Raw genomic sequence first — 18,693 nt, 5'->3', positions numbered from 1 at the left:
CTTATCCCAGTTAAAATACTTGATTAGTCTTCCCCACTAGATGTGAAGCTACATGAGGGTGGGAACTATGTCTTGTTTACTGAGGTATCTCTAGCTCCTAGTGCAATGTCTGGTTCATGAAAGCAGATAAATCAGTTGTTGAACAAATTAGGGCGCTCTATTCCATTTTAGCCTATATATTACAAGTATAATTTGCACAACATTGCACAGAAGGGAGAAATTCTTATTTCTCCATTTCATGTCCATTACTTAAGAAAAAGAAGTTATTTATCAGAAACAAAAGACATAGAGAGCCATTTATCTCCATGGTGCAGAAACAGCTGCAGTGTCATGGATCTTAGTAATAACAATATTTTTTCCCATGATTAGGAAAATTTCATACTCAATTTTTCAGGATTTTCATAAAGAAATTACATCATAAAATACAGAAAGAATTAATAGTTTGAAAAGGTAGAACCTGGAAAGTTTTCTCTGGGGCAACAAGATATTTTCCTTAAGCTTCCAAGATAACCGTATGGATTTTTTTTTTTTTTTTTTTTTGCACATTTTCAAATCATCTCACAAAAACAGACAACATGTGCTGCCTATGCTGGCCAGAAGTACTAAAATTGTTTATTAAAGCATGATTCACCCACCCAGAGGCCTTCATTTTCATGAAAAGGAGAGGCAAATTAATTTCAGATAAGCCTTGCATAGGAATTTGACCTAAAAGAAAAGTGAGTCCAGGGACACTTGGATGGCTCAGCAGTTGAGCATATCTGCCTTCAGCTCAGGGTGTGATCCTGTGGTCCCGGGATCCAGTCCCGCATCGGGCTCCCCGCTGGGATACTGCTTCTCCTTCTGCCTATGTTTCTGCCTCTCTCTCTCTCTCTCTCTCTCTGCCCCTCATGAATAAATAAATAAAATATTTAAAGAAAAAAAGAAAAAAAGGAAAGTGAGTCCACCTTTACCACTCTTGGATCTTATACCACATGACAGTGTCCAAAGCAGTGTTCTTTCCCAGCTACACTTCAGAAATACTTCGCATATCTAGGCTTCCCAGCAACCAGGCCTCATTTGCTATCCCTCCAGCAGATACTCTTTGGGCTAGCTTGGAAGTGCCCAAAGCTATAGTAGCATTCAAACAATAACAAAAAATCCTCAGATTTCCTTAGTGTCTGTCTTTGAACAGTTCAAAGAACGTCCACATTTGTTTTTCTCTGGTGCTTTCCCTGTAGCACTATGACGTAAGAAGATCTGAGATTAGAAAACCTGACGTTCAAATAGTTTGTTCAAAGCTACAAGTGAAATTACCTATCACAATCAGATTCCATTCTCCTGACTTCCACATGGATTTGAGACCTTTTATGAAACATTTCAAAACCACATATAATTATGAGTTTTGAGCATTTTTTTAATTGCCCTCTTAACATAGAGAAAAAATGTCATTTTGTGGGTTTTTAAATAAAATAGCTTTGTGAGGACAGGCTTCTAAATTGCCTCATTCTAAATTTACATAGGAAAGATCAAAGGAATAAGCATAGAGGACAAGCCTTCCACATGCTAGAAACTTTGAGGAACTTCTAGTTAGAATAAAAAAGATTAGAAGAAAAGTTCAGTTCAAGATTCCACTTCTGTAAAATATATTCTCACCTCAATAGAATTGCATGAGAATTCCCTTATTCCGGATTGAAGGCCAGGTGAGAGCAGGTGGAGAGACAGTTGAAGCATACACTCAGACCTATTTCAATCTCTAACAGAACCCATTACAATTCCTACTTAAATATTAACCAAAGCTGGACACACATAGATGTCTCCATGTTAGGATGAGCAAATGTAGAAAAATCTTAGGACTATTCAAAATGCCTCATTTAGGGTGCCTGCCTGGCTTAGTCAGTAGAGCGTGTGACTCTTGATTTCAGGGTCATGAGTTCAAGCCCCACATTGGGGGTACAGTTTACTTAAAAAAAAAAGCACAAAGATGCCATAACTCAAAGTATGAGGTCACCTTGAAAACTCAGAACAAAAGTGGGTGATACATAGAGCAGATTCAGGAAATCCAATCAACATTTCTATGTGAACATTTAATTCCCTGATGATTTTTCTTCATTACTAAAAACACTGCCTAGCACAGAGTAGTTGCTCAGTAAATCTTTGTTGAATAAGTTGGCTGAATACATTAGGAATCTCAGAAGGGGGGGATGCCTGGCTGGCTTAGTTGGTGGAGCATGTAACTCTTGATCTTGGGGTCATGAGTTTGAGTCCCACAATGGGGGTAGAGATTGTATAAAAAAGATTTTTTTAAAAAAAGGAATCTCAGGGCAGCTCAGGTGGCTCAGTGGTTTAGTGCTGCCTTTAGCCCAGGGCATGATCCTGGAGACCTGGGATCGAATCCCACATCGGGCTCCCGGTGCATGGAGCCTGCTTCTCCCTCTGCCTGTGTCTCTGCCTCTCTCTCTCTCTCTCTCTCTCTCTCTCTCTCTGTGACTATCATAAATAAAAAATAAAATAAAATAAAATAAAATAAAATAAAAAATAAATAAATAATAATTAAAAAAAGGAATCTCAGAAGGGTGAAACAGGGTAGGAATAGAAGGAATAATTAAATAACTGTCCTAAGAATGATGGCAAAATGAATGAAAAGAAACCAACATCTAGACTAACCAAGGTGACATTTTTAAGTATTTCAAGAATAAAGAAAAAAGCCTTCAAGAATCCAGCCAGGGAAAAACAAAACAGACTATCTCCAAAGGAACTAAATTCAAGCTGGCCTTAGAATTCTGCAACTCTGTAGGACACAAGTCCAAGCACATCCTACAGAATTCTCAGGGTAACTGTTTATAATTTAAGAATTCTAGGGGTGCGGGCAGCCTGAGTGGCTCAGCAGTTTAGCGCTGCCTTTGGCCCAGGGCCTGATCCTGGAGACCTGGGATCAAGTCCCAGCTCCCTGCATGGAGCCTGCTTCTCCCTCTGCCTGTCTCTCTCTCTGTGTGTCTCTCATGAATAAATAAATAAAATCTTAAAAAAAAAAAAAAGAATTCTAAGGGTGCCTGGTGGCTCAGTTGGTTGAGAGTTCAACTCTTGGTTTTGGCTCAGGTTGTGATCTCAGGGTCATGGGATGGAGCTCTGCATTGGGCTTGATGGACATGGCGTCTGCTTGAGATTCTCTCTCCATCTGCCCCTCCCCCACCAAAATAAAAAAATAAAATCTTAAAAAAAAATTCTACATTTAGCCAAGTTGTCAAAATTAATTGCTTGGGCTTAAAGGCTCAAAATTAAACCTTCCAAGTTATCTCTTCTGAAAGAAAAAACTTCAAACACATACTGCTGAATTAGAACTCCAGAAGAAAGAAGAAAGGGTACGTGGGCACTCAGTCTGTTAAGTGTCTGCCTTCAGCTCAGGTCATGATCCCAGGGTTCTGGGATTGAGCTGCATGTTGTTGGGCTCCCTGCTCAGCAGGGAGCCTGCTTCTCTCTCTCCCCACTGTTCATGCTCTCTCCCTCTCTCTCTCAAATAAATAAATAAAATCTTTTTTAAAAAAGAAGAAAGTCATGGCATGCAAGGATTTATGCTTAAAAGATCTTTATTTGAGTGTCTAAAAGAACTCTCATAAGAGAAAATACATAATGTAAAAAAAATAATAATAAATTTCTTTTTCCAGGAAGAATAATCAAGGTGGAAAAGGCCAGGTTGCATGAACTAAAACCAAGCTAGGAAGGGTGGAGAGTGGGAGGTAAAGAATGAGAGTAAAGAATGAGGGGAGGGGCATCTAGCTGTCTCAGTCAGTAGGGCATGCGACTCCTGATCTCAGAGTCATGAGTTCAAGCCCCGTGTTGGGTAGACCTTACTTAAAAAAAAAAAAAAAAAGGAGGAGAAATAAAAGTGTGCTAAATATTACATTTTGCACTGGAGAAATCAAGAGCTATTATTTCATTGTGATATTGAAAAAAAGGTGTTTTTCTTTAATTTAAAGATAGGCAATTTTAGAATAAAAACAGGATATATAACTTCAAAAGCATTAAGCAGGATTTAAAAAGCAAAGAATACATAGTTCATATAATAAGAGACAAGAGAAAGAAAATTATGCAGAATATGAAAAAAAGATTAAGAGAATAAGATGACAGAGTCTGAAACATCAGAGCATTTACCCAATTTCTGTCCTTTACCAAAGTAGTATATGATAAACAGTATCTCATTCATTCATTTATTATTTGAATAATGTTATGGAATATCATAAAACTATTAAAATTAGGTTAATAAAAGATATGAAATCTTGTAGAAAATATGATAAAAAGCAGGATCAAAATTATTTCTACAGTAACTCCAGTTTGAAGATGTATAAAATGGACAGGCAGTCCTGCAACATAATGGTTGATTATAGACTTTAGAATTGGACCTAGCAGGGATCCTTGAGTGGCTCAACGGTTTGGCCCCTGCCTTCCACCCAGGGTGTGATCCTGGAGTCCCGGGATCAAGGCCCGTGTTGGGCTCCCTGCATGGAGCCTGCTTCTCCCTCTGCCTGTCTCTGCCTCTCTCTATGTCTCTCATGAATAAATAAATAAAATCTTAAAAAAAAAAAAAAAGAATTGGACCTAGCTTTGTGTCCCAGATCTACCATTTACTAACTAATGACCTTAGGCTGACAAATTAATACTCTCATCCTCAATTTGCTCACCTGTAAAGTGAGAATGATAGTATCTTCTCAGAGAACTACTGAAAAGATTACATTACAAGAGAATATGTATAAAAAGAAAACCAAAGTATCTACCATACTCAGTAAATGTTAACTATTATATGGGTATATTATATATAGAAAGAGACAGAAATTATATATTATATAGATTATATATATGTATGTACATATATCATGTATATATATATACACCAACACATTATATAATGTGTATATATGTTATGTATGTTATATATAATAGGCTGTTTGTGCTTGCACACACATACACATAGAAATAGACCCAAGAAAAACTATACCAAAGTGTTAACAATGGTTATCTCTAGGTGGTAGAATTTTGAGTGATTTTTGTTTGTTTATACTTTTTGTTTCTTCTTCCTGCTTTTCTGCATTTTCCAAAATTTCTACAGAGAATATGCTTGCTTTTGTAATTAGAAAAAAGTTACTAATTATAATTAAAATATATAGTAAAAAATTGTTAGGATATTGATACAAATAGAAAGAATATACCATAACCACCCAAAAGCAATATCCATTCTCAGATACCTAAAATGCACCAAATTATTTGTAAACGCAGCAGCGTCTTTCATATAGCCTGAGTTCAGTTTTAGCAAAACAAAACAAATGTTTTTTTTTCTCTGAATGGTGAATGCCTTGGAGTTACTCCAGAATAATATTGAATTATTCACATTGAATGGTGAATGCCTGGAGTTAGTCCAAAATAATATGAAATCAAACTATACTTCAGTAAGGACTTTTAAGCCTAAAATCCTACAAATTGAATCAGTCCTGGTACATGTATCTGTTCCAAAAACCAGTCTCCAAATTTACAGAGACCAGGTCTGACACTAGACGATTAAGATGTACTAGACAATTACTACTTGATGGTGAGGGTAGAAGTTTGGGGGAGAGGATGAAAGTAAAGCATGATGAAACACACCACTAATCATTTTTTTTAAAAGATTTTACTTACCTATTCATGAGAGACACAGAGAGAGAGAAAGAGGCAGAGACACAGGCAGAGGGAAAAGCAGCCTCCATGCAGGGAGCCCGATGTGGGACTCGATCCCGGGACTCTAGGCTTACATCCTGGGCCCAAGGCAGGCACTAAATCACTGAGCCACCGAGGGATCCCACCACTAATCATTAAAATCATATTAGTAACATCCATTTCCATTCCAAGCTATCCTTTACCAGTATAGTGTGTGAAATATGACCTTTCATTCATTCATTTTTTTCAATTAATATCGATTTATAAGCCTATTGTTATACATGAAGCACTGTACTAGATAGTGAATCTACAGTGGAGAATGGGGTCCCCATTGAGTAAGGTTGAGAGCCTAGTGAAGAAGACAAATATTTGTACAAATAGATACATAATGGGGCACCTGGGTGGCTCAATCAGTTGAGCAACTGACTCTTGATTTTGGCCCAGATCATGATCTCAACGTGGTGAGATTGAGTTCATCATGAGATCGAGCCCTCCTTGGGCTCCACACTCAGTGAGGAGTCTGCTTCTCTCCCTCTCCCTTTGCCTCTCCCTCTGCTCATGCTCCCCCCCCATCAAATAAATAAGTCTTAAAAAAATAGACATATAATTGCAAATTGTGATGAGGACTATGGAGAAAAGTACAGAATGTTATGAAGAGAATTGGGGGAAGGGATGTTTTAGAGTAAGCAAAGAGAGTGATTAGACATGACCTCTCTGAGTAAGTGACATTTCACCAAGAACTGAGAAGATGAGTAAGAGTTAGGGGAAGGATGGAGAAGAGGCTTCCAAGAAGAGAAAATGGCATATGCAAAGGCCATAAGGTAGAAAAAAAAGTTTGGAGCCTTGGAGTAATCAGAAGATCAGTGCAGTCTCTTTTGGAAAGGCGTGCCCAGGCTCTACTGTACCTGATCTTGGTAACTGCAGAGCACAACTCAATGATACAATGCACAGGTTTTACTGTCTTACTCAGATCTGTCACTTAGCTGTTCTACTTTACTGCTGGGCCTGTTTCAATGTCCTTGAAAGGAGAATTAATGGGTTTCCTTCTGGAACCTCTTGTGAAGATGCATTATATTTCATCTGTAAAATACTTGCCCTTTTTATGGCATTACTTAAGCATACGTGTAATGGAATAATCAACAAAATGTGGCGTTTTTACTCTTAAAATGCCCATTCTGAGGAAAAGGAGTGGGAACTCTCCACCAAATGAAAAGGAAAGTGAAAATGAAAAGAGGGAACTATATTCGCTCATTTGCAGTGGTCATTCAATTCCAGAAGGGTAATTATGACCATGAGCTAAGTCATCTATTTTTGTAAAAGTATTCTTATTTATAAGGAAATGGTCTATTTGAAGCTTTGCTAAGGAGAATCCAGTGGCTTAGCCTGAGAGTTTCATTGTGAAGTTTCCAGATCTTCATGGGTTTCACCCAGATATACTCCCGCTTCGAACCACATGGTACTTGGATAAGTATCACAATCAAACTGACAAGAATATATCTAAAGCCTCCACCGCCCCCTCCCCCACCTTGTACTGGCCCTAATTCCCATGTGCCGGGCATAATACTGAACACTTCACACAATAGTTCAGTTAAGCCTTGCTATAACAACCTTATGAGATCCAGTCAATCATCATTATTTACAGTAGTTATTCTATAATGTGGCACTGAACACTTAATTAGTGAATAACAAACCATTGCTCCTAAGGGAAATACCAGATTAGGTTCCTGTGAGCCTCTGGTCAGAACATTCTTGTTGGCTGATCAACAATACATAACTTTGTTTTATGTGTGTTTTTGTTTAAAAACACCAAATTTAATATGCATTGACTCTTTATTTTTAAAAAAAATTTTTTTTAAATTTTTATTTATTTATGATAGTCACAGAGAGAGAGAGAGAGGCAGAGACATAGTCAGAGGGAGAAGCAGGCTCCATGCACCGGGAGCCCGATGTGGGATTCGATCCCGGGTCTCCAGGATCGCGCCCTGGGCCAAAGGCCGGCGCCAAACCGCTGCGCTACCCAGGAATCCCCTGCATTGACTCTTTAACATTGAACTCGTAACCAACAGCACTGTAACTCAGGCTTGAATGAAGCTTCTCTGACATGTATATTTTCTCCATCTTCTTCATGGCAGCCTTTTTGCACTTAGGAATGGTAGACAGCACTTCAGTGATATGCTTGGAGGCCATTTTATAATTGGTGACATCACCAACAGAAAGCACAAAAATATAAAAAACATAGATCACAAAAGGACACTTGATGGGACACCTGGCTCAGTGGTTGAGTGTCTCTCTGCCTTTCACTCAGGGAGTGGTCTTGGAGTCCCAGGATTGAGTCCCACATCAGGCTTCCTGCATAGAGCCTGTTTCTCCCTCTGCCTGTGTCTCTGCCCCACCCCCCGTGTGTCTCTCATGAATAAATAAATAAAATCTTTAAAAAAAAAGGACACTTGTTTACTAAAATAAGAAGGCAAGGTGTTGCTTTATTTCATCCTTAGCTGGGAACATGAAAGTTGGACAACTCGAAATTTTCACTACTCTGCACTGTCTACAAAGAGGCACAAAACACCAACAGTATAGATTTGGGAATTACAAAGAAATTTTAGCAAATAGGCAAATTTACAAATATAGAATTTGTAAATAATGAAGATGTATGGTAGGTTTACGATTTTCATTATTCAGATAAAGAAATTGAAGATCAGAGAGGTAAAGTCACTCCCCCCAAATCATTCTTTCTCTTTTTATGATTTTATTTATTTATTTATTCATGAGAGACACAGAGAGAGGCAGAGATACCAGCAGAGGGAGAAACAGACTCCACGCAGGGAGCCCCATGTGGGACTCGATCCCAGGACCCCAGGATCACACCCTGAGCCGAAGGTAGACACTCAACCACTGAGACACCCAGGTATCCCCCCAAGATCATTCTAATAAAAAGTGGTAGGGAGCACTTGGGTGGCTCAGTTGGTGGAGCATGTGACTCTTGATCTCAGGGTTGTGAGTTCAAGCACCATGTTGGGTGTAGAGATTACTTAAAAATAAAACCTTTGGGATGCCTGGGTGGATCAGTCAGTTAAGCAAATGACTCTTGATTTCAGTTCAGGTCAAGATCTCTGGGTCATGAGATGGAGCCCCCATATCAGGGTCCATGCTTAGTGCTGGGTCTACTTGTCCCTCTCCCTGCCCCTACCCCAGCTGTCTCCCTCTCTCTCTCTCAAATAAATAAAATCTATCTATCTATCTATCTATCTATCTATCTATCTATCTATCTATCTATCTTTTAAAAATATATAGGCCCTGTGGCAGAGCCTCCCGGGACCAGCCCACCCTGCATGGTACACCCTCCTGATGGTGGGCTGCAAGGAGGTGAATGTGTCGGCCTCAAGGAGTTCAGCCCAGTATGGAGTAACACAACGGCAAAACCATTTTCTCCTTTTTTACCAGCTCCAAAGACACCCGAGGGAAGAGCTGGTGCCCCAGCCACATGCAGGCTGAACCAGTCGTAGGAGAGTGGCTGAAGCATATTAGTGAAGGATGTGTGTTCACCTACTGCCAAGTAGGAGAAAAACATAATTGGAAAGATCCAAATAATGACTTCAGAAAAAAACCTGAAAGTAAAGGCAGTGCCTCTACTACTTAAATGTGGAACACCCCCCAAACTGGTAGAATCCAAATGTTTTCAGGCCAAACTCATGGAGATGTTGTTCTCTGAAGATCAAGATTTCATGATGGCAATTGTGTCTTGATTTCCTGATTTGCTCCAGTATAAAAGCAATTGCATATTTTCTTTTAATTCATGTTAGCAATAAATAAATGATCATGTAAAAAAATGGTTTATGTCTAAATGGAAAGTGCTATTAAAATGTTCATGAGAAAAAAAATAAAATAAAATGCTCATGAGGGATGCCTGGGTGGCTCAGCAGTTGGGTGTCTGCCTTTGACTCGGGACATGATCTTGGGTCTGGGAATAAGTCCTGGATTGGGCTCCCTATACCTTTTAAAGATTTAAAAATCTTTAAAAATAAATACAAAAATAAATAAAATGCTCATGAACCCTCCAAAAATAAATAAATAATGGTAAAAATGGGATTCAAACAGCTCTGCTCAACTCCAAAGCCAAATGTGACCAACCACTATTATCTCCTGAAGTCTATTAATAGAGAACTATTTTTAAAAATTATTATAAATAAAATTCTACAGAACGTTATATAATATGATGTACAGGTGAAACTTTAGTACTACATTCCTATTATTTAATGAGTTACCAAATGAAAGGTGCTATACAAAGATCTTTCTATTCATTTTCTCACTTGATTCTTTTTTTTTTTAAGATTTTGAGAGAGAGAGAGCACACAGAGGGAAGGGCAGAGGCAGAGGGAGAAGCAGACTCCCTGCTGAGCAGGGAACCCAATTGGGGCTCAATCCCAGGACCCTGGGATTATGACCTGAGCTGAAGGCAGACACCCAACCGACTGAGCCACCGGGCACCCCTCCCACTTGATTCTAACAATCACTTTATGAGGTAGGTGCTGTTCAAATCCCTATTTGATGGATTTGAAAATGGAGGCCCAGTAGAGCTATGTAACTTATTTAAGATCACAGCAAATAAGGGGCACCTGGGTGGCTCAGTCAGTTAAGCAGCTGCCTTCAGTTCAGGTCATGATCTCGAGTCCCAGGACCTAGCCCTGCGTAAGGCTTTCTGCTCACCAGAGAGCCTGGTTCTCCCCCTCCCTTCCTCTATCCCTCTCCCTGCTCATGCTCTCTTTCTCTCACTCTCTCTCAAATAAATAAGTAAAATATTTTTTAAAAATTACAGCAAATAAGAAAAGCCCATTTCAAACTTTTAACCATCATATTATTCTAATATGACCGTGTGACCAAAAGAGCAACAAAAAGACAGAAATTGAACATGGGGGGGAAATCTGATAAAACAAGTGAAGATTATTATTTTGTTTTTTAAGATTTAAAAAAATTTTTTTAAAGATTTTATTTATTTATTCGAGAGGAGAGAGCAGAAGCAGGAGGGGGAGAAGCAGACTCCCCATTGAGCAGGGAGCCTAATGTTGGGCTGGATCCCAGGACCCCAGGATCATGACTTGAGCCAAAGGCCGATGCTTAACTAACTGAGCCACCCAGGTGCCCCACAAGTGAAGGTTATTAAAAAATAAGACAGAAACACAAAGCTTATTCAAGCACTTATAATATATGACTAAGAAGGAAGGGCAAGAGAAGGATGTGCTTATTCAGTGAGAATCTATTTAGTATGCAGTTAACAGAGATTTTCACAACATTTTAATTTCTGACCTTTACATTAAATTTAGCTACTAGGTAAAGGGATGTGAAAGAATAAACAATAGCATATATCATTGGGATTATGCTAAAGAATGAAATGTTCCCTATAAATCTTGGAGAAAAATTTTGTAATCTATCAACCAGAACAGTCCACATGGTGGGAAGTGTCAAATCAAAGGCTTATACTCCAGCCAGTATAACACCATTAGGTTTCCAGAAACATCATGTCAAGCTTCAGGTGTGAGCTAAAGAAGTGTTTGGTTCACTATCTTTTTCCATGAACTCAAACCACATCCAAATTTGTGGAAATAGGGTACATACGTTAGTTTACCTAGGCAGAGGGCTATTCCTCTTAGGGGAACTAGGTCTAGCTTAGAAAATGTGTGGACTAAAAACTTCTTTGGGCTGTCTTTCTCAATTTGGCTGCTTTGGTTGCAGGTAACAGAAAACTCCAGCTCAAATTATTTATTTTTTAAAAGATTTTATTTATTTGTCTATTTATTTATTTATTTATTTATTTATTTACTTACTTACTTACTTACTTATGAGAGTGTGTGAGAAAATGAGAGCATGAGCAGGGGAGAGGGGCAGAGGGAGAAGCCAACTCCCCACTAAGCAAGGAGCCTGACTCAGGGCTATATCCCATGGGCCCTGGGACCATGACCTGAGCTGAAGGCAGACGCCTAACCAGCTGAGCCAGCCACGCACCCCTCAAATTATTTAACAAGGAAAATTTACAGGCACCCAGCTGGCTCAGTTGGTAAAATATACAATTCTTGGTCTCAGGGTTGTGAGTTTAAGCCCCATCTTGGGGCTTAGAGTTTACATAAAATAACAATAATAAATTAAATAAGAAAAGATAAATTATTATCGCACATGATGGATGATTACTAAGGGATTACTTAGGGTGATTACTAAGTTGGTTAATTTAGCAGCAAATGACATTATCATGGATGTAGAAGGTTTTTGCTTTTTTCCCCCATCTTTCTTCTCTGTCATCTTTTTTTTAAGATTTTATTTATTTATTTATTTATTTATTCATTCATTCATTCATTCATTCATTCATGAGAGACACAGAGAGAGAGGCAGAGACACAGGCAGAGACACAGGCAGAGAGAGAAGCAGGCTTCATGCAGGGAGCCCAATGTGGGACTCTATCCCAGGACCCCAGGACCCCAGGATCACTCCCTGGGCCGATGGCAGATGCTTAACCGCTGAGCCACCCAGGTGTCCCATCTTCTCTGTCATCTTTAGCTTGTTGGGTTGGTTCTAAGATGGCTGCTGCAGTTCCAGGGTTATCTCATGTAGACATGACCACATCAAGAGGAACCATTTCATTCTGTATGTCTTATTATTAGCAAGGAAACATCTTTCCCCAAGGGTCTCTTCCCCATCCCAGCAGATCTGTTTCATGTATCATTAACTAGAATTTTATTACATGCCCAAGCCTAAACTATGATCGGCTTAGACCAAATTAAAATTCACCTTTAGGGGATAGTGAAGACCGAGGTGTCCATATCTCAATAAAATTGGGGCTTTGGGGGCGGCCCCGGTGGCGCAGCGGCTTAGCGCCACCTGCAGCCTGAGGTGTGATCCTGGAGACCCAGGATCAAGTCCCATGTCGAGCTCCCTGCATGGAGCCTGCTTCTCCCTCTGCCTGTGTCTCTGCCTCTCTTTCTCTCTGTGTCTCTCATGAATAAATAAATAAAATCTAAAAAAATTGGGGCTCTGGGGACGCCTGGGTGACTCAATGGTTGAGCATCTGCCTTCGGCTCAGGGCGTGTTCCAAGAATCCTGCGATCAAGTCCCACATCAGGATCTCTGCGAGTAGCCTGCTTCTCCCTCTGCCTATGTCTCTGCCTCTCTCTGTGTGTCTCTCATTAATAAATAAATAAAATCTTTTTTAAAAAATTGGGTTCTGTTAGCAATAAAAAACAGGAGAAAGGAACAGCAGTTCGAAAGGCAACAAACAGGGTCAACCATACTGCTAAATAGTGATTATTTAATGTCATCATGCCTGTAGGTTAGAGTCAGAAAATACACTGCTTAGATACTAATATCAAATACACTTAATAGATGTTATTAATTGATAATGAGTCGCTTCTCGAACATCATAAGTTTACTTTTTTCTTTTTTGGCAAGAATAATATGAATAGGGACTCCTGGGTGGCTCAGTGGTTGAGTATCTGCCTTCAGCTCAGGGCTTGACCGTGGGATCCCGGATCAAGTCCTGCATCGGGCTCCCTGCGGAGAGCCTGCTTCTCCCTCTGCCTGTGTCTCTGCCTCTCTCTGTGTCTCTCATGAATAAATAAATAAATTTTTAATAATAATAATAATAATATGAATATGAATATGAATAACTCCTCCCCCACCCTAATCCATTCGGGTGAAAGTTGCCAACAATGTCCCATTATCCACAAATATGTTAAGAGTGTAATTCCTACAATCATGGATATTCATCTACATAACCGCAATACAACCATCAAAACTGAAACATAAGTGATGCCTGGGTGGCTCAGTGGTTGAACATCTGCCTTCAGGTCAGGTCGTGATCTGGGAGTCCTGGGATTGAGCCCCATGTTGGACTCTGGGCAGGGAGCCTGCTTCTCTCTCTGCCTGTGTCTCTGCCTCTCTCTCTCTGTGTCTCTTGTGAATAAATAAATAAAATCTTTTTTAAAAAAAAATTGAAACGTAATTGCCATATCAGACTCAGAACCTATTCATGTTTCACTCATTGTCCCAATAACATCCTTTATAGCTATGGAGTCCATCTAAGATATATGTTAGTTGTGACCTTCAACTGTAATAGCAGTTCTTTAATCTTTCTGTGACTTTCAATACTTAACACATTTGAAGACTATTAGCCAATTATTTTGTAGACTATCTCTGAGGTTGGATTTGTCTGATGTTCCCTTTTTATTTTCCTTTACCAGGCTGGGGCTAGCAGGCTTCTATCTGATGTTTCCTAATGATTAGATTCAGGTAATCCATTTTTGGCAGAATTAAAATAGAAGCAATGCTATTATTTTTCTCACCGCATCCCATCAAGTGGTACACAATTTTAATTTGTGCTGTTACTGGTGATAGTAAATTTGATCACTTGATTAATGTATTTGCCAAGTTTCTCCACTTTAAAGTTTCTCTTTTTTCACTTTGTAATTAGTATTTTGTGAGGAAGTATTTTGAGACTATGTAAATATCCTGTTCCTCATCAAATTTTCACCCATTAATTTTAGTATTCACTATGTTTCTTGGATTAATTAACTATGACTACTATGGTTGCCAAATGATGATTTTTTAATTCTAGTCTTCTTTCTGTGATTATTAGTTAGCATTCAAGTGTAAAAAAAATCTTTCTAGTTTTCCCATTTTTAAATTTATATCAATATGGACTCATAGATTCCTATGTTGTATATCCACTACTATCATTATTTGTTTTGATTCTCTAATTGTCCCAGATTTAACCCCTTTGAGCTGGCTTCTGTGTCCTTTTGATATACCTCATCATTCTTTTGAGTACTACTTTTTTTTAGAGGGGGTACAGGATAAGATGGCCCAAGCTTATTTTGTAATTTCCATTTTCCAGCCTTGGAATACGCTATTTCTCTGAGCATCCCTACCTTTTTTTTTAAGTAGACTCCACATTCAGTGTGGAGCCCTACATGGGGCTTGAACTCACGACCCTGAGATCAAGACCTAAGCTGAGATCAAAAGTCTGATGCTTATCTGACTGAGCCACTCAGGCATCCCCAATCCCCATCTTTTAACATAGAGTACTGTGTAGAAACCAAGATAGGGGTGCCTGGGTGGCTCAGTCAGTTAAGCATCTGACTCTTGATTTCATTTGGGTCTTGATCTTGGCGTGGTGAGTTCAAACTCTGAGTTGGGCTCCATGCTGGGCATAGAGCCTACTTTAGGGAAAAAAAAAAAAAAGGAACCAAGATATGGGTACTATGTGCTCATTGGTATTGGGTTGTTGCTATTTCCAGGTTCTCTAGAAGCTAAAGGATATCTATACATATATATGTATAGAAGTTATATAAATGTATATATACGTTGTGTGTAATATGCAATATTGTTTATATGTATATGTATTATGTATGTGTGTGTACATTCACATACATTAAACTCTATATTTGCTTTTATGTCTATTTCCATACATGTTAAAATATGAGTTCACCCTGATAAGTCCAATTCTAACATAACATGAGAGGGCCATTCTAGTTTTCTCCCTTTCCATATATGACTCCAACAGTGAAATATTCTCATTATTTACTCATTGAATCAATTCCCCCATATTTTCCAAATAACCACCCATATCCATGATGCCCCTTCCCCAAGCAACCTGCACCCAGTTCACATTGCCCTTTATGTGGACACCTACCTTGCTCAGCCCCACTAAATGGCTTTTGGACTGAATTATTCAGGAAGAGAGGGAATCAGGGGGCAGGAAGGCAAGCAAAAGGCAGTCAGGAAGACCTGTTTGCTTTTGTTTTTTTGTTTTAAGATTTTATTTTTTTTAAGGTTTTTTATTTATTTATTAATGAGAGACAGAGAGAGAGAGAGAGAGACAGGCAGAGACACAGGCAGAAGGAGAAGCAGGCTCCGTGCAAGGAGCACGGTGTGGGACTTAATCCCGGGTCTCCGGGATCACACCCCGGGCTGAAGGCAGCGCTAAACCGCTAAGCCACCAGGGCTGCCCTAATATTTTATTTTTAAGGGACATCTGGGTGGCTCTGTTGGTTAAGCATCTGCCTTTGTCTCAGGTCATGATCCTGAGGTCCTGGGACTGAGCCACGTCGGGCTCCCTGCAGAGCAGGGAATCTGCTTCTTCCTCTCTCTCTGTGCCCGCCCCCTTGCCCCCCAGGCTCACTCTCTCTCTAATAAATAAAGATTTTTTTTAAAAGATTTTATTTTTTTAATTTTTTTTTAAATTTATTTATGATAGAGAGAGAGAGAGAGAGAGAGAGGCAGAGACACAGGCAGAGGGAGAAGCAGGCTCCATGCACCGGGAGCCTGATGTGGGATTCGATCCCGGGTCTCCAGGATCGCGCCCTGGGCCAAAGGCAGGTGCCAAACCGCTGCGCCACCCAGGGATCCCAAAAGATTTTATTTTTAAGTAATCTCTACACCCAACATGGGGCTCAAATCCACATCCCTGAAACCAAGAGTTGCATGCTCCACTGATTGGGCCAGCCAGGTGTCCCTATATGTTTGCCTTTGAATAAAACTTTTATTCAAAAGTTTTATTGAATCAAAAGATTCAAAATCTCAAGAGAGATTTTTCTTAAGACTTTATTTTATTTTATTTTTAAGTAGTCTCTACGACTAATGTGTGGCTCGAACTCATGACCCCGAATTCAAGAGTTGCACGCTCTTCCAACTGAGCCAGCCAGGCACCTCATAGGAGAGATATTTTAACTCAAAGATCTATGGGTGAAAAATGTTGGATGCTGTGACAAGCCAGTGGAAATTTTATGTTGGAGGAAGTAGATCCCCATGATAATCTGTACATTAAAGTTTGAAAAGCACAGAGATTGAACATTCACCAGTTAGTAGCAAAATCCATTCTAGTCTCACCTACAGAATGGACATAGTAAAAGTCAATCTTCACTAGGTCCAGAAGTTAAAGATAAAAAAATAAATACCTGGTCTATCTCACCTCCCATACTATTTTTTTCCCTTCACTTCCTCTTCCCTTCCTATCTGCCTCCCTTCCTTCTCTCCTTTTTAAATGTCTAGTTCCCTAAACAGGTGATAAACACCTTTAGAACAGGAACCATTTGCCACATAAATTTACAATTTAGTAGCCGGAAACCAAAAAGTCTGGCTAGTGATTCATGAACTAACTTCTAAGGGAACTAACTATATTTAAAGAGTATAGTGAAATAGTACCCAGTTCGATGGCTCTGCTTTCAGAGTTAGCTTAAACGAAAGAACTGAAATATTTTCAATTATCTTTCTTATTGTGAAATGTCAGCCGTTCTACTATGGAATTAGATAAACATGGATTGGGATCCCTGGGTGGCGCAGCGGTTTATTGCCTGCCTTTGGCCCAGGGCGCGATCCTGGAGACCTGGGATCAAATCCCATGTTGAGCTCCCGGTGCATGGAGCCTGCTTCTTCCTCTGCCTGTGTCTCTGCCTCTCTCTCTCTCTCTCTGACTATCATAAATAAATAAAAATTAAAAAATAAAATAAATAGATAAACATGGATTGAGATTTTCAATCTGTGACTTGCTGATTGTATAAACTTGGGCAAGTCTTTTATCTTTTATTTTATTTTTTGGGGGGCAAGTCTTTTAAACTCAACTTCCATTTCTATTTTTGGAGTGCTTAAGTTCATGGGCTTTGGAATAAGAAGCCTAGCTTTGAATTGTGTTTCTTCTTATTCTTTACTATATAGACTTGGGCAAGCTATTTTACCTCCTTGGTCCTCAAAATATAGAACCACTTCCAAGGTTTGCCACAGGAAAATGCATGCCAAGTGCTTACCCAGTACCATGGCATATCATTGGTATTCAATAATTAAGTCTATGATCCTTTCTCAATTTTGAAATAATGATAATCATTTGCAACAAAGGTTGTTGTGATAGTTTAGATAACACAGGGTCTAAAGAGTGTCTGGCACAAAATAAGTACTCAGTAAATATTAGCTATGATTGGCTCATAGGGTTTTTGGGAGGATCCAGTGGAGTAAGACAATATGAAACTCATAACCATTATTGTTTCTTCCCAATAAGGGATAATTCTTACTCTGGGTTTTAAAGAATTTTGACTATTCTGTCTGTAAGTTAGTTTTTTTCCCCAAGCCATTCTACATTTTACTTAGTCCCTATACTTATCATTTATTTATACACTGGGATGTTTCAGAAGGCAGCAGTTGGACATTTCCACTAGATCTGCCTGGGTAAAGCTCTGTTCCTAAGATCTTGGTCCTGAAATGGCCAGCACCATTCAACTCTTCCCAGGTGAGTGGCTGGATTTGGACTGCTAAAAGGGGAAGCAGGTAGAAAGAAATGTTCCAAAATCCTTATGATAAACAGCAAGGACTACATCTGTCTAGGAAATGATTTCTTTAAAGACCATGCAAAGGATAAAAGGAGGAACAGTGGAAAGAACAGCATCCAATTGCTATGGCAACTGGAATTCTGCAAATAAATGCTTCAGCATAGCTTGTTTCTCAAACAAACTGACCTATTCTTTTCGTTATTTGGTCCCCCTCCTGTTTCCTTATCCTTCCTTCATTAGCATACATCCATTCCTATCATACCTTGGAATAAAAGGAAAAGTACTCCTCTTTGAGCCTTTTAATCCCCCCTCCAAAAAAATTAAATCTAGCAACACATTGTTTATACATGGAGACAGGAAGTGTCCCTATTATATATCAGGAGCTCTGTCTCTTCACGTGTGTCATCATACCAAGGTCCTGGGAGGTTTGGTAAGCCAGGAACCTCCCCCAAATCCTGACAGTCAAAACAATAAAGGTCTACTAATGATTTGTGAGTCACCACATTTCTCTAAGCTTCCCTTTCCTGGTGTGCATAGAGGAAATGCTCTCTAAATTATAGGAAATGTGGGCAAGATTTGGGTCATTTGTATTTATATTCAACTGACCCAGTTTGGACCCAAACTCCCTTTCCAGCCTAAGTTCTCACTGGTCTCCTGTGCTTTAGCCAAATACATCTACTTGTTTCTGGCACACACATTTTTGTGCCTTGGCTCTTGCCATTCTCTCTGCCTG

The sequence above is a fragment of the Canis aureus genome, chromosome 16, assembly GCF_053574225.1.
Source record: "Canis aureus isolate CA01 chromosome 16, VMU_Caureus_v.1.0, whole genome shotgun sequence".
NCBI classification, from domain to species: Eukaryota; Metazoa; Chordata; class Mammalia; order Carnivora; family Canidae; genus Canis; species Canis aureus.
This window is presented reverse-complemented; position numbering follows the sequence as displayed.